This window comes from Gossypium hirsutum, chromosome D02, assembly GCF_007990345.1.
Source record: "Gossypium hirsutum isolate 1008001.06 chromosome D02, Gossypium_hirsutum_v2.1, whole genome shotgun sequence".
Classification (NCBI taxonomy): Eukaryota; Viridiplantae; Streptophyta; class Magnoliopsida; order Malvales; family Malvaceae; genus Gossypium; species Gossypium hirsutum.
In genome coordinates, this window is record NC_053438.1 from 15,871,529 (window position 1) to 15,887,797 (window position 16,269).

Here is a 16,269-nt window from a genome sequence, read left to right on the forward strand (position 1 = left end):
TTAGATCACGAGCGTGTTGACGATTGTGGAAAAGAAAAGATTGTGGAGTAGTTCCTGTGCTTTTGCGATTACTACAAACTAGTCCAGTAAGTTCGTTTTATGTATATGCATGGTTATACTTCATTCCTTATTAATGATTTAAATCTTTTAGTTCTATTATGTATCGTTATTTAAATGTTGAATCGTACTATATACTCAAAGAGGTGTTATTTAGGCTTAGTGCCTAGTAGGGTTAGTTCCGGTGTTATTCAGGCTTAGTGCTGGTGGTATTCAAGCTTAGTGCCTAGCAGCCTTGGTGCCAGTGATATTCAGGCTTAGTGCCTAGTAGGCTTAGTGCCGATTTTATTCAGGCTTAGTGCCTAGTAGGATTAGTATTGGTGTTATCCAAGCTTAGTGCTTAGCAGGCTTTAAGCCACTATAGTAAATGTTAGCGTTCCTTTGAAATTTGGTATTTGATAGCGAATGAGTTAAATTATCAAACTTACTAAGCTTCCTTATGCTTACTCGTTAATTTAATTTTTGTAGGACTTTTGGAATCGTAGCATCGATTGGATCAACTTGGAAGCTCACACACTATGATCTATACCTTGGTAGTCATTTTGTACTTGTTTTGAAGTTGGTTAAAAGTGGCATGTAATAAGAAGAGTCTTGTGGTACTATGATGTTTTGTGATGAAATTAGATGATATAAAGGTCATGTTGATGTTTGTATGATAGGTTTGATATTTTGTGTTTATGTATGTAAATATGATAAGTGATGCATATATATATAATGTCTGAAATAGTTGAGGTTTTTATTGTATTGCTGTTTAGGTTGTAAATGTATGATTTTACAATAATGTTTGGTATAATTGTGGTGCCTCTGAATGACATATTGGTAAGATGAATTAGGATGTTTGAAATGGTATGTTTAGGTGTGTTTGAGTGATGTTTAGACCCCTTGAATTTATTCCCAAATGGTATGGATGGTTAGGTATAAATCGAGTTTTGAAATGGCTTGATTTTAGCTAAGTTTTGGTTCACACAGCCTGGAACACGGGTTGTCACATGACTGTGTGTCATTTGAGAAATTCTATTGTTGCAAGTCAGTGAGTTACACGGCCTAGCACACGGCCTGGCACATGGGCGTGTCTGGCAACTCAGTGAATTACACAGGTGAAGACACGAGCTAGGACATGGTCATGTGTCCCTTGTTCGAAAGTTACACGGCTTGGGGTGATGTCACACGGCCTGGCCACATGACCGTATGACCCCTGTTTTTTCAATTTTTACATTTCTTTCTTAAATATTCTAAATTGTTTCAAATTAGTCCTGAATTTCTCCTAAAACATTTTTAGGGCCTCGAAGGCTCGATTTAAGGACGAAATGCATTTGATTGAATGGATTATAATGGGTTTAAACTATTTAGTGTTATTATGATAAATGTTTTTTGATTAATTGATAATGCTTCGTAACCCTAATCTGGCGACGTATACGGGTTAGGGGTGTTACATTAGGCGTTTTCTTAAACTCTACACTCCAATTCCTTTACCATATTCTCTATTTACATCCATTCCATATTTTTTATGAAAGCCATGAGGAACTAATCCTTCTATGCGGGATTAACGAGTGGAAGTATGATCTATTAATTATTTTGTAGGGTCACTTAATAGATCAGCTGATTTGGAAAGGAAGAACTTAAAACCCTTGGAAGTCATCAGGTGGGAATTAACAAAAAATTGGTATGGCCTATCCGTGAACAACTTCACCGCAAACTGATCTGGACTGTGAGGTCGGAAGATAAGTAGTTCTTGCGGATTCGTTATTCGAGTGGAGGACCAGAAGATCCTGCTGGGATAGCGACTAGTTGATTGACAAAGAACCCGAAGCGAGCTAATCACCCATAATCATATTTGATTTAGTCTATCTTTTGATCTTTTAAATTTGATTTCTTTATGTTATTTTATTTTATTATTATAAAAACCCTAAAAAATCCCTTTAGTTTACTTTCATACTATAACCTAGTTAAAATACTAATTATATCTTTTTGTGTTTAGGTTAGAATTGAGGTAGCACTCACCTCCCTTGGGTACGATCCTCAGAGTATTCACCTACTTCGTTGTAACTATATTACAACTACACTCGTATACTTACAGATACCACCTCTCATATCTATATCTTTTACTGCAGTATTCAGACTCTGCATGTTAGTACGTCTAGAGGTGGTGAAGTTATTGGCATCGTTGCCGAGGAGGCAACATCACTAGCTTGATTTTAATTTTTGTACTCTACAAAAAATAATTAGGAAATCTTTAGGTGACAGATATGATTTTATTTTCTTTATTACCAATCTTCTCTTTTTGGGTTTAGTGTATGTCTCGTAGTAGGGGAACACCCATAACAGAAGCAGCAAACCTAGAGAGAATAATTGGGAGAAATTGCCGACAACAACAGCAACATTAGTAGCAGTAGTAGATGCAAGATCTACCACCACCTGCTACAGGTAATGTACCACATGAGAATCTGCTGTTTGGCGACACTAACGATAACATTTTAAGAGATCCACCAGTACCACAACTACCAGTGAATGAACACATGGCTCGTAACGAGAGAAGCTTAAGAGACTATGCATTACCAAGTTTGGACATGGTTCAAGAGAGTATAACAAGGTCGGCTATCACAACTAATAATTTTGAGATGAAGCCGACAATAATTCTGATGATCCAGAATAATATGTAATTTAGTGGCACAATGACAGCGGATCCAAATCAACACTTAAAACGGTTTCTCCAACTTTGTGATACTTTTAAGTAAAACGGGGTCACCGATGATGCTATTCATCTTCGGTTGTTCCCCTTTTCTTTGATGGATAGCGCCTTTTCTTGGTTAGACTTGTAGGCACTAGGGTCTATCATGACATGGGATGAACTTGCTGGAAAGTTCTTACAGAAGTTTCTCCATTAGTAAAGCAATTCAACTAAGAAGAGAGATTGTTGTGTTTAAATAGCTGGAAGGAGAAAGTTTTCATGAGGCATGGGAACAATTCAAAAGGCTGATTCAGAAATGTCAGCACCACGAATTCCCTGAGTGGATGCGATTACAGGTATTTTACAATGGGTTGGATGTGAATGCAAGATCAAGACTAGACTGAGCAGCAGTAGGAGCACTTATGAATAGGACGTACGAGGGTGCGTACGAAATAATTGAAAATATGACAATAAACTCCTGTCAGTGGCTTAATGAATGATTCACATATGGTCAAAAATCCGCTACGGTAAAAGTGATCCAATAAGATGATAGGTATCAATAGTTAGTGGATAAAGTTAATCATATCAAATTTGCTAATAAACCATCTATGTGTGGAGCAGACAAATTGCTCTTCCACTACATTAATAATCCTACTGAGGATGTGAATTATATCAAAAATAGGGGTGGAAATCCTTATTCAAATACCTACAACCCTGGCTGGAGAGATCACTCGAATTTGAGATGGGGAGGAAACCAATGAGGAGGTAGTAGGAGGAATCAAGCTAAAAATACTAACTATCAACCTCCTTATTTGCATAAACCTCAAGATAGGGTCAACCCAAGTGACCATACTACATGTGGTTAACATCTGGATAGAATCGAGGGAGAGATGCAATGAATGAGAATAGATGTAAAATAGGTGCAGTCTAAATGCACCAACTCAACCAGAATATTGACTAAACTCGAGGATCAAATGAGCCAATTGATGAGCATGATGGGTAACATCAAAAGACAAATTGGCACTAGTATTCCAAGCAATACATAAGATAATCCTCGAATGGAAGGTGAGGACTATTCGAAAGGTAAGGACCACGTGAAAGAAATAGCCCAAAAAACCCTGTTTCGAAGGTAAATACGGAGAATGAGGATGATCCTCTAGAGCAATCCTTAGAGGCTAAAGATGAACTAGGAATCAGATGAGGTAATTGCATCGCCAATGGAGCCAGAAAAAGAAATAACTAAAGATGCTGCCATTACAAAGATCCCATTCCCTTCAAGACTAGAATAAAAGCAAAAACGGGATGAATATGTGTTTGTAAGCTCCTAAACTTGTTCAAAACATTAAATGTAAACCTACCTTTAAATTTTTTAAAGGAAATTATGTCTAGGCGTAGAAAAATTAAAGTAAGAGAATAAGTTAATTTAAGTGCCTCCTATAGTGTTATTATTTCAAGACAAGTTCCTCAAAAATTGAAAGACTCAGGAAGTTTTACTATTCACATAGAGACAAGGAGTATTCATTTTAATATAGTTCTATGTGACTTAGGAGCTAATATTAATTTAATGCCTTTATCCCTTTTTTAAAAACTTGGGTTGGGGGAACTCAAAACTACTCAGATAACACTACAACTGACTGACAGGTCTTTAGTACATCTGAAAGGGTATTGGAAGATGTGTCATGCCCTAGATTTTATTTATTAAATTGTGCATCATTTTATCATAGGGAGTTAGTAGTTATAAACTTAGTAATCAACATCTTGCACTAAAATAGTTTTGGATAGCAGCAGTAGGTTAACTTTGAAAAATCACCATAAATTGTGGAAATTGAATTAGAGAATGAACAAAATATGGAATTAAAGCTTATTAAGCCTAGTTTCTCATAGAAGAAATGGTGTAAGTAATGAAATTGTAAATTATGAGATATAATAAATTTTGTTAGACAAGGTTAGAATGAATTCGGGTTCCCCTATTCTGAATTTGAAAAATCATAAAACATTGAATAAAAATAATTAGAGACTTAAATATATATGTTTAAAATCCTGCATGAGCCTATTTTCAATAGAAACAAATGGAAATATAATCCAAATTCTGTAAAAAGAGATAATTAATTTTTCAAATAGTAAAACAGGGGAAGTTTAAAGAATAAACCATACTTATTGGATAAATAAAAAATTCTAAAAATATTATGGAAAGAATATATGTGAGTCTAGTTTCATAGGAATTTAGCGGATCTTAATTTGGAGTTCCGTAGCTCAAGATATAAATAATTTAGTGACTATGACTCAAGTGAACAGCTTTGAATTAATATATAAATAAATGGTGGAATTATAGATAATGTTACATATAAGCATATTATACATTAAGGATGTGGAATGGAGATGAGGAGGAGGAAAATAAATGATTATTCAACTAGAATGAGTTCTCATTAAAAATGGCCAATTTGCATGTTTTAGGTTCAAGGACTAAATTGAATAAAAGTAATATTTTAAGGGTAAATTGGTAAAGATGTCAAAAAGTGACCAAATTGCATGAAATGAATTTTTTTATTATTTAAATTAATAAATTGAATGAAATATTAATTTATATCAAGATTGGGTGAAAATTCGAGGAAAATAAAAAATTACCAAAATGTCCCTAAATTTTGGTATTTCTATAATTTAGCCTGGTAAGTTTGTGTAACTTGAATTATATTCTTAGATGATTGAAATATATATATTGGATTGAGAAATTGATTTGAATTGTGAACATGAGAAAGTGTGAATTGAATGAAATGGAAATGAAGCTTTGAATTACATGAGTAAATATCGGGTCTCATAGGCCCTATTTGTTATGAATATAATATTTTGAGGATATGTTGTAAAGAATTATAAAAGAACGTTAATAATTTAAAAGTTTTAATTTGGATGAAATTTTGTAACTCGGTTTAATACGTATGCAAATGCATGTCTTCTTGTAATGCCTCGTACCCTATTTCGGCGCCGTCGAATACGGGTAAAGGGTGTTACAATTTGACATCTCCAGATTCAGTTATAACATTTAGACCAGGTTTGGGGTGTTACATTTAGTGGTATCAAAGCTATGGTTTAGTCAGTTCTCGGACTAACATAGCGTATGTGAGTTTAGCTATACATGTCATTTTATTACTCGTGGTAATGTAATATCTTCCGACTCCAATGAAATTGTTTTGTAAGACAGAGATGACTTCTAACCAAGTTGTTTCCAAGAATGCTAAAATAAATTATGTTGAGGTGATTGAAATGTGTTTATGATGAAACGAAATTTAGAAAGGTATGAATAGAAAATTCATGATAAGTATGTGTTAACGTATGAAGTAAGACAACCATGAGTTGAGAAATGTAGAAACGTAGAATAAAATGAAAGTTTATATGGTGATATGCTCATCCGTATTTGCTTGGCGCACATATGATGTTATGTGCTCAACATATTTGATTAAGTAAATATCGTAAGTAAATATACACAAATAGATGGAAGGTATGTTTATCTACACTTGCTTGAATAAGTGTAATCAGTATGTTTATATGATAGAATCTGACGTTTAATTGTTAAATTAGAAACAATATGATGTTTGTTTTATGTCTTTTCTATTGAACCATGAATATTATAATAGTAGGAAAATTGAATTGAAATATCAAATTGAGTAGAACACAGGAATGAGAACTTTCATTCAGTGATATGTGATGAATTGATGGAAAAGACCATGGTTGGGCCATGGCAACATGTGATATGTGATTTCTGTATAAGACCATATCTGAGATATGGCATCGGCGTGCAATCTCGTATAAGACCATGTCTGGGACATGGCATTGACATTGATATGTGAGCCATTGTAAGACCATGTCTGGGACATGGCATTGGCATTATTGAAATTATGAAAGGTCCATGTAAGACCATGTCTGGGACATGGCGTTGGCACTGAGATGAGAGGTCCCATGTAAGACCATGTCTGGGACATGGCGTTGGCACCGAGATGAGAGGTCCCCCGTAAGACCATGTCTGGGACATCGCATGGGCACCAATATGAGAACTCCCATGCAAGACCATATCTGAAATATGGCATTGGCAGTACAGGAAACATCCCATGTAAGACTATGTCTGGGACATAACTTTGGCATGTTATATTCATATAAGAGACCTAAGTATCCTTAGTATTCCAAGTAATTCAACGGGATAGTAAAGAAATTATGTTACATGAAAGTTCAGTTAAAAGTATGATAAATAGATTCAGGTGAGTATAAGGATTCAAAATATTTCAGTTATCAGTTGAGAAAAGAATTTCAATAAGGAAGGAGTAAGTTATAATCATGAGTTATTTAAGCAAGAAAGTAAACAAGTAAGAAAGTAAATAAAGAAGAAGTTAAATTTGATGAGACAAAATATTCAGGTATGATACCTAAAAGAATGTATGTATTAATTGGAAGTTTTTTTTTAGAGAATGGAATAAAGTGAGGTTCGTGATAACAGAATTAGTCAGAGAAATGATAATTAAGTGGTAAAGATGTCTGTGTGTGAAGGTTACAGTCGAAATGAACATGATGATCTTTTCTGGATATTATATATATTCTTTTATTCTCAGAGATATGTATGTGTAATTGTTCAGTTCTAATAGAGTTCTTATGTTGTGAGAATGTTAGCTAATTATAATGTTAGACGAAAGCCCTGTTGGTCTGGTCGGTTTATGACCGGTTATTATTCTGTTTTGCATGCATATTTAGAAAGTGTATTGTTTTGCTACAAGAAATATTGTGTTGATAACTAAATTGCAAAACATGTAAACATGATATGTGAAGTACATGATATGGATTATTAGTAAATTACGGATGAATAATGAATTTTGAAATATAATACATGCACTAAAGGTAGAGAAGATATAAATATACGAATTATTGATACAAGAATTAAATTGTAAATCATGTAAAAGCATTATGAGAAAAGTGTAAAAGTGATATGTATGCATGAAATAACTTACCCAAGTAGATGAGATTAGAACTATTAGGATATTAAGGGAGTTTAGCGTGCTCTCTGATTATTAGCACATTTATGTTCTCTGTATAATACTTTAGAGCTTTTTGTTTAACAGTCCATAATAATGCACCTCTGTATCAGTTCCGTATATCCTAAGTATTTTGTTTAATCTACTGGGCCTTTGCTAAAAAAGATAAATAATTTTCGTTACAAGGTAAATATTTACCTCTGATTCATGTTTGAAATATTGAATTAAAAATAAATTGTGAAATGAAAGGATAGAGAATGAATACAAATACTAAGCTAGGTAAATATGTACAGAAGGGAACTATAGAATGATAGAGATGACTTTAAGAAAAGTAAATGAAGAAAGGACTTCTGGTTATGAAGAAAGAGAGAAAATAAGAACTCGATTAAGTAAAAAGAAGAATATTATTGAAAAGGAAGTACAAAATGATATAAAAACTAGAAATGTTAGTGATAAGAATGGATAGAAAAGGATAATTGAAAAAATATAGAAATGAGGAAGCTCATTATCAAAATAAAACAAGGAAATTTTGAGGACGAAATTTATTTTAAGGGGGAGGGAAATGTAATACCGTGAAAATTACTACAGTAAGAAAGTAAGATAATATCCTTAATATAGTAAAATAAGGAAATAAAGTGATAAAAAGGGTAATATTGAGTTATGTCAACATTGCGAAGTATATTATGACATATTAATTTAAGAAAGGATTAAATTGCAAAAGTGAGAAAAGTTTTGTTTCCCAAGAGTAAATACTCAAAATTTAAGGGGTTAAAGTGTAAATACGAAAAAGTTGAAGGACCAATAGTGTAAATATTTTAAGAGTGGAAAAATCTAGAAACTAAGGAAAATGGATGAATTAGGACCAAATTGAAAAGCTGAATAATTTTGAGGGACTAAATTACAATTTTACCAAATTAAGTGATGACTCAAGGATGAAATTTCAAAAGATTATAAAGGGCAAAATGGTCAAATAGAGAGAGAGAATTCTAGAAGGTAATGATGATGTTTGTGATATTTTTAATGAATTAATTAGACAAATGTTCTTTAATTAATATTTTATTAAGATTTTTAGTATTATTTTATTATTAAATGATTAATATAAAAGGGAGGAAAGATGATGAAAAAAATTATCATCTTTCCATGCAACCAACGTTAGAAGAGAAGAGAAGAAAGAAAGTTTAGCTTTCTTTACAATTTGGTCCTTTCACCAAAAATTCACTATTTTCACGTAGAAATCAAAAGAATTTCTATAGCTTCCAAGAGAGAAAAATAATAAGGAGACAATGGGGAGCTAGAATGTCAAGTTAGATTCAAGAAATAGAAGCTGGAGGAGAGAGAAAATCAAGTTAAAGATTGAAATCAATAGCACAAGGTAAGAACATCAAGATTTCAATATATTTTTACGTTTGTTATTGTTGAAAAAGCATGGAAATGATGTTATAGTAGAGTTTTCTTAAATAAATTCTTATGTTCTTGATATATTAGTGAATAGAAATAAGTGAAAATGGTGGGAAATATTATAGAGAAAGGGAATTAGGGAGTTATAAACATAGTAATCAACATCTTGCACTAAAACAGTTTTGGACAGCAGCAGTAGGTTAACTTGGGAAAATCACCATATATTGTGGAAATCAAATTAAAGGATAAAAAATATATAATTAAAGGTTATTAAGCCTAGTTTCTCATAGAATAAACGGTATAAGTAATGGAATTGTAAATTATGAGATATAATAAATTTTGTGAGACAAGGGCAGAATGAATTCGGGTTCCCCTATCCTGACTTTGGAAAATCATAAAAATTAAATAAAAATAATTAGAGGCTTAAATTTATATTTTTAAAATCCTTAATGAGCCTATTTTCAATAGAAACAAACGGAAACATCATCCAAATTCTGTACAAAGAGATAATTAATTTTTAGTGAAGAGGGGTCGGAACTGTCAAATAGTGAAACAGGAAAAATTTTAAAGAATAAAATGTACTTATTGACTAAAAAAAATTCTGAAAATATTATGGTAAGAGTATATGTTATTCTAATTTCATAGGAATTTAGCGGATCTTAATTTGGAGTTCCGTAGCTCAAGATATAAATAATTTAGTGACTATGACCCAAGTGAACAGCTTTGAATTAATATATAAATAAATGGTGGAATTATAGATAATGTTACATATAAGCATATTATACATTAAGGATGTGGAATGGAGATGAGGAGGAGGAAAATAAATGATTATTCAACTAGCATGAGTTCTTATTAAAAATGGTCAATTTTCATGTTTTAGGTTCAAGGACTAAATTGAATAAAAGTAATATTTTAAGGGTAAATTGGTAAAGATGTCAAAAAGTGACCAAATTGCATGAAATGAATTGTTTTATTATTTAAATTAATAAATTGAATGAAATATTAATTTATATCAGGATTGAGTGAAAATTCGAGGAAAATAAAAAATTACCAAAATGTCCCTGAATTTTAGTATTTCTGCAATTTAGCCTGGTAAGTTCGTGTAACTTGAATTATATTCTTAGATGATTGAAATACATATATTGGATTGAGAAATTGATTTGAATTGTGAACATGAGAAATCGTGAACTGAATGAAATGGAAATGAAGCTTTGAATTACATGAGTAAATATCGGGTCTCGTAGGCCCTATTTGTTATGAATATAATATTTCGAGGATATGTTGTAAAGAATTATAAAAGCACGTTAATAATTTAAAAGTTTTAATTTGGATGAAATTTTGTAACTCAGTTTAATACGTATGCAAATGTATGTCTTCTAGTAATGCCTCGTACCCTATTCCGGCGTCGAATACTAGTAAGGGGTGTTACAATGTGACATCGCCAGATTCGGTCATAACGTTTAGACCAGGTTTGGGGTGTTACACTTTCTGCTAGTGGCAAGCTGTTGCTAGAGGTACCGAACTTGATGGACTGACTTGGGAATATTTTCTTGAGCCTTTCCCGAACAACTATTTAGGGAAGTTTTATGTTGAGACCCATTGACTGGAGTTCATTGAGCTCAAACAAAGGGATAGATATGTGGCTGAGTATAAGACTCGTTTTTTTGTGGTTAAGTCACTATGCCAAAGTATGGTCGCGGCTATGCAAGATAAGTGTGTCAGATTTGAGAACGGGCTGAGGTATGAGTTGATGATGCAAGTGGCCCTTCTACAAGAAAGGGTTTTTGAAGTGTTAGTTGAGAAAACCAAGATTGTGGAGGAAATGAAGCGTTTGGAATGCGAATCGAGGGATAGAGCTAGAATCTGTACTAAGAGAGATGCCAATCCTACTAGTCAGGCTCTACGACCTAATAAGCAAGCCCGAGACAATCGACCTTGGCAAAATATTGTTGCTTCTGCGTATGGCGGGAGAGCCCCATATTGTGCCACTTGTGGTAAGAGGCATCCGAGTGAATGTTGGAGGAGTTTAGGTGCATGCCTAAGATGTGGATCTTTGGAGCACAAGATCAAGGATTTTCCACTTTGTAGCGAGTAGATGGTAGCTGTCGTGTGTGAAATGATATGTAAATTCTGAAAGTATACACGTCGAATCAAGTAATAAAGTGATAAGTGAGATCATTTCCATAGGAATCAGTTTGGTATAAAATGGTCGAGTGATTATAATGAGTATGATTAATGTTATGAAAAAAATAATGATAAGAATGTAGTGGTAATTTGAAGGAATAATGATGTCTGCAATACGTGTAACTGAAAATTAATGGAAAATGCTACGACAAGACAAGAGTAAGAATGCAATGGCAAATTCGAGAAGAATTACGTGAATAATATGAAAACAAACAAGTAAACAACTAAAAACGCTATGGCGAAGATAATACGACAAAGAATAGAGGGTCTACGATGTTTATTTGGAAGGTCGAGATTACTAAGAATATGCCCTTACTGATAATAATGCCTCGACAACACCATACTCAATCTACTTTTTATAAGAGTTCTAAAATGGTTTGTTTCTTTCGAGAACAAGATATCAAGTTACCTCGCCTTAAGCGATATATGTCTATAGGACTTTACCACGGTACCCTACACTATTTTGTTTTCATTTCGTATGAACACTGCTCTATGTTTAGAGGTTGCTACAAGTATTCAATCCAACACTTGCTCATATAATTCAATTTCAATCTCATTAACCTAACCTTGTCATAATTAGATTAATTTAATGAACATGTTGTACATCCATCTATGTCTAGAGTTTGCAACCATGCAATTTTGTAAACAAAACCATTAAATGAAACATTGTTTTAAAGCATATCTATGCTTCAATCATTAAAGAAAATAAAAGTTTCATCAAGTAATCCCAACCCTATGAGATTTAGCTCATGGGTTCGTAATTAAAATTCAAATCCAAAGTATCATTCAACATCATTTTCATCAAATCAATTCACAAAGAGTAATCTCGAAATAATGAAAGAACTTCAGGAAGTTAGCTTCCGCTTATCCTGCCTCCACTCCAGTGATGCAATGTCTTGTGGTGGCTAAGAAGGACTGCCTTCGTCTTCCTTTTCCCGTCTCTACTTAGCCGCTACCCTTTATTTTTCTTTTTTGCCTAAGGATCTCCATTTTTTTCCTCTTTTGTTTTTTCGCCCCCTTTAAGGTTTCCTTTGGCTTTTATAATCATTTTCCCTAAGGTAAATCCAACAACCCATGTTGTTATTTCCTCTTTTTTAGGTAGATATATCTAGTGCAAGTTCAACTGGGCCTAAGACCGATACTCTTTGAGTGCTGACTGGACATCTTTCCAGCATTGCAACAACATTCGTGTTGACAAACTGTCCAACCTTTTACTGGGACAAACCTTCACTCCTTTACTTCTTGTTCCTTATCCTGTACCTACCAATCCACCACCATACAGAACCCTTCCACAAGCAATTTAAAAATAACAAAAATTTAAGTACAGTCCAAGCTTCTAATGTAATGCTAAAACAAGAAAAATACTAATGGCATGTCTTAAAATGAACTAAATGCACCTAAGTACATGCAATTAGCTAAGTCTAAAGGCATGAAATATAGCTATTTTCAAGAGTTATCACACCCCAAACCTAAAGTAATGTTTGTCATCAAGCAAAATATGCACGAATGCAACAATTTTTGCCTACGAACATAACCACCTTGTACTTCCAGTCTATTCAAATAACAATATATACTTTAGTTCTCAGCAATCTTTTATCTCTAAAAACTTGTTCGACTTTCAAATTTTTGCTCAACAAAGGGAGTGCAAAAAATTGCTTCCTAAAACTAAAATTTTCTAAGTACTTGATCGGTTGTTTAACATCACAGCAATAATGTGCAAGTGTACACTGTCGATGCAAGTATAGTAGACAGATGTGAGTTTTTCGGATATCGATCCCACAAGGATGGTTGTCTTTTTTCTTTTAATGTCGGTGCAATAACTAAATAGAAACAAGATAAATTGTGAGGATAATTGTTGGAGCAACAACTTTAAAATAATAAAATAAAATATGATAATGATAAACTGGGATCCCCAACATGAATATTCAGTAGAATACTAAGTGCTCACAAGGTATAAAAGGATAGGTGATTGTCGAGGCAATAAATTTCAATGTATATCTTACCAATCGTCACTCCTCTGTTTGATATTAGACTTAAACATGCACATTAACCCCCACCTTCTGATGATGGCAATATGGCACTATTAAGAAAATGTGGACTAAATTCCTCTAACCCTCACACAACTTCCGTTGTAATGCTTGTTGGCTTGAATTGTCATTGCACTTTCTAGTGTCAATGACTGTAATAACACTTCTATGTTAAGAAACATTCAAACCCCAAGATTAAACAATAAAAGCAAAATTGAATAAGATAAAATTTAACCAAGAATTCATGTGTACTTGCATAGAAACAAAAAAATAGAGAGTAATCACCAGCATTTAGAAAGAAATAAGAAAGAATCGAGTGGAGAATACTATTCTAAGACAATTCGACTGAACCTCTCTATTCCCTCTTGTCTCACACTTAGGTCTCCTTGTCAGAAGCTAATCTATATCAATTTTCATGTTGGCTCACCCGTGAGAGACTTAAGCTGCCATAGCCACAAGCTTTAAGGTAGGATAAAGACGATGATGGTCAAGAAAATGCTTTCCTCTCTTTATTTTTCTTCCCACGTCAATCTTTTATGTCCTCCTCCAACAGTACATGTTTCCTTTCCTAAGAATTATTTTGTCATTGTACGTACAGGTTGGTTATACCAGACTGGACAGCTCACGCATTTTTAGTTCTTATCCGGACAGTTGTCAGGTGCGGCTACAATTCTAGACGCAATCGGGAATTAACTCATGCAACGACATTAATGCAAAAAGATAAAAAAAATTAAGGATAAAATAGGTTAGGATTCACTGAGTTATAAAATGCAATTTACTAAACTGAAAATGCTAAAATATATGCAAAGGATAACTAAATGGGAAAAATTTAACCAATAAGTAAGGAGGAAATCCTATGTTCTTTCTAGTGCTATCACACCCCCAAACTTGAGTTTTTACTTATCCTCAAATAAAACAGAAACTAACAAGGCTACAAAAATTTTACTAAGGCAAATGATTATTCTAGCAACTTGAACCTTCTAAATTCCCAATAATGAATCACATTTAGATGAAAGAATATTGCATCGACAATACATAAGCATGAATGAATAAGGTTGCAACTTCATCAATGCTAGCATCATGCTCCAAACCCTAAGTTCTATCTACCAATACAACATTTATTGTACAATAAAAATTTTTTTATTTTTTTATTTTTTTCGGAATAAGGGATATTGTTGCATTACTATAACCTTGTTCCTAAGAAGTAATGATGGAGTGCAACAAACCCCCAAGAAGTATGTAATTGCGTTGACACACACTCATGCAGCGATAGCCTTTGGCCAGATTGATTTTTCTAACGCTTGTATTGGAGTGTTCCCTCTTTAACATTTCATACTACACCCACTTTGGAGTTTCTTTAATTTATAACTATATATATAAGTAGCTATAAAAAGTAGATTTATTCAAGATTTAAGGAATGATAGTAGTCATCTATTACTAGTCCAACCTAATTCATTCATCAAAGAATTGAAGGTACAACCTTCTGTCAAATTTATCCAACTTATTCATTGATAATTCACATGATTCAAGAATTAAGGATCGAATGTAACAAAAAATTTTGAACAATTTTCATTAACTATAATTAAACCTTGCATGCTTCATTACTGAAAAAAAATTGAAATGTGGGTGCATTTCCAAGCCCCATGTGCATTCCACCAAACTTAAAGGTTGCATTGTCCCCAATGCACAAACATGAAAATGTAATGACAATAAAAATGCAATGCAAATGTGTACTTATCAAAATAAAACTTATAGCTACATGCAATGCATGAATACTACAGCTAAAGCTTAAAATAAACGACGTTAGTTATCCTCAGCCATTGATGTGGATACACGATGTTTCTTCCTCCTCCTTTTCTTCTTTTCATTCTTTCATTTTTTTATCCTTTGAGCATTTTCTCTTCTTTTTTTGGGCTTCGCACGGTCCTCGGATTGGTCCTCATGTTTTGGCTTTTCCCCGGCATCATCACCTACTTCCTGTGTAGGAGAGGCCACCTAGAGTGGTCCAGTGTAGACCACTATTGCCAATGAATTGCATTGCTCCTCACTAGTTACCTCAGCAACTTCCGCTGGTCTCACTCCATCTCGCTCTAAATTATTAATATTTGCACCCATAGACTCAGGTGTAGTGAAAATGTTTACAACAGAATCTTCCTCTTCTTTTTCTTTTTCATCTTCAGCAATTTCTTCTTCTGAAGCAACAAACTCCTTTTTTGCAGTAGCAACTTCCTTCTCAACAACAGTGTCCTCTTGACCAGCAAAAATACCATATTTAAAGCTATCAATCTTTCACAGGAATTCTTCAATGTCCCTAGATTCCTCTTATTTTTCATTATCAGAGACCTGCACAATGGAAGGGGATGCCACCGATTTGTCTCGGTCTTCTAAGTCATCATCCGTGGATGAGAGTTCATAATTTCAAATGATTGGTTGAAACACTGGGAATTTCGGTAGTGGGGATGGGATTAATTGGCTTAATGTGGCTACAATAGAACTGTTTTAGGCTTTGGTATTAGGATAAAACAAATTATAGGATTTCTCCACATCTTTTATTGTAGCAACAAGCCTGGTCTTCCTATTGTTGATGGAATTGACCATTTTTTCAACATATTTCATTTTGCACCATAATGATGTCTCTGCATTCAGGTTTGTTCCTTTGTTATCGGATTTGGTTTTGCCCTTCATTGTCTTACTTGTTTTTGCCTCCTTCATTATCGGTGTATCTTTGCCAAGATTCATTCTTTCTGTAAAAGCTTTATTAATCAGACCCTTACTTTCTAGGACTTCCTCACCATCACAGGGCACAATTCCTTTTGCTGGCACAATAACACCACCAATGGTAGGAAAACCAAGATTCCAGTTTACCTTCCGGCAAAATAAGCAATTTCTTGGAAGAGTATTACGCCGACATCAACCGTTTTGC

At 33.6% G+C, this 16,269-nt stretch overlaps 1 non-coding gene and 1 pseudogene across 1 annotated transcript; both read right to left on the reverse strand.

The window, feature by feature from the left end:
• The window catches only part of LOC107908008 (uncharacterized), a 75,711-nt pseudogene that overhangs the window by 36,859 nt on the left and 22,583 nt on the right, over positions 1-16,269 (reverse strand).
• Positions 2,954-3,059, reverse strand: LOC121215190 (small nucleolar RNA R71). The gene has a single exon (XR_005910919.1). It is a non-coding gene; the product is annotated as a small nucleolar RNA R71 (small nucleolar RNA).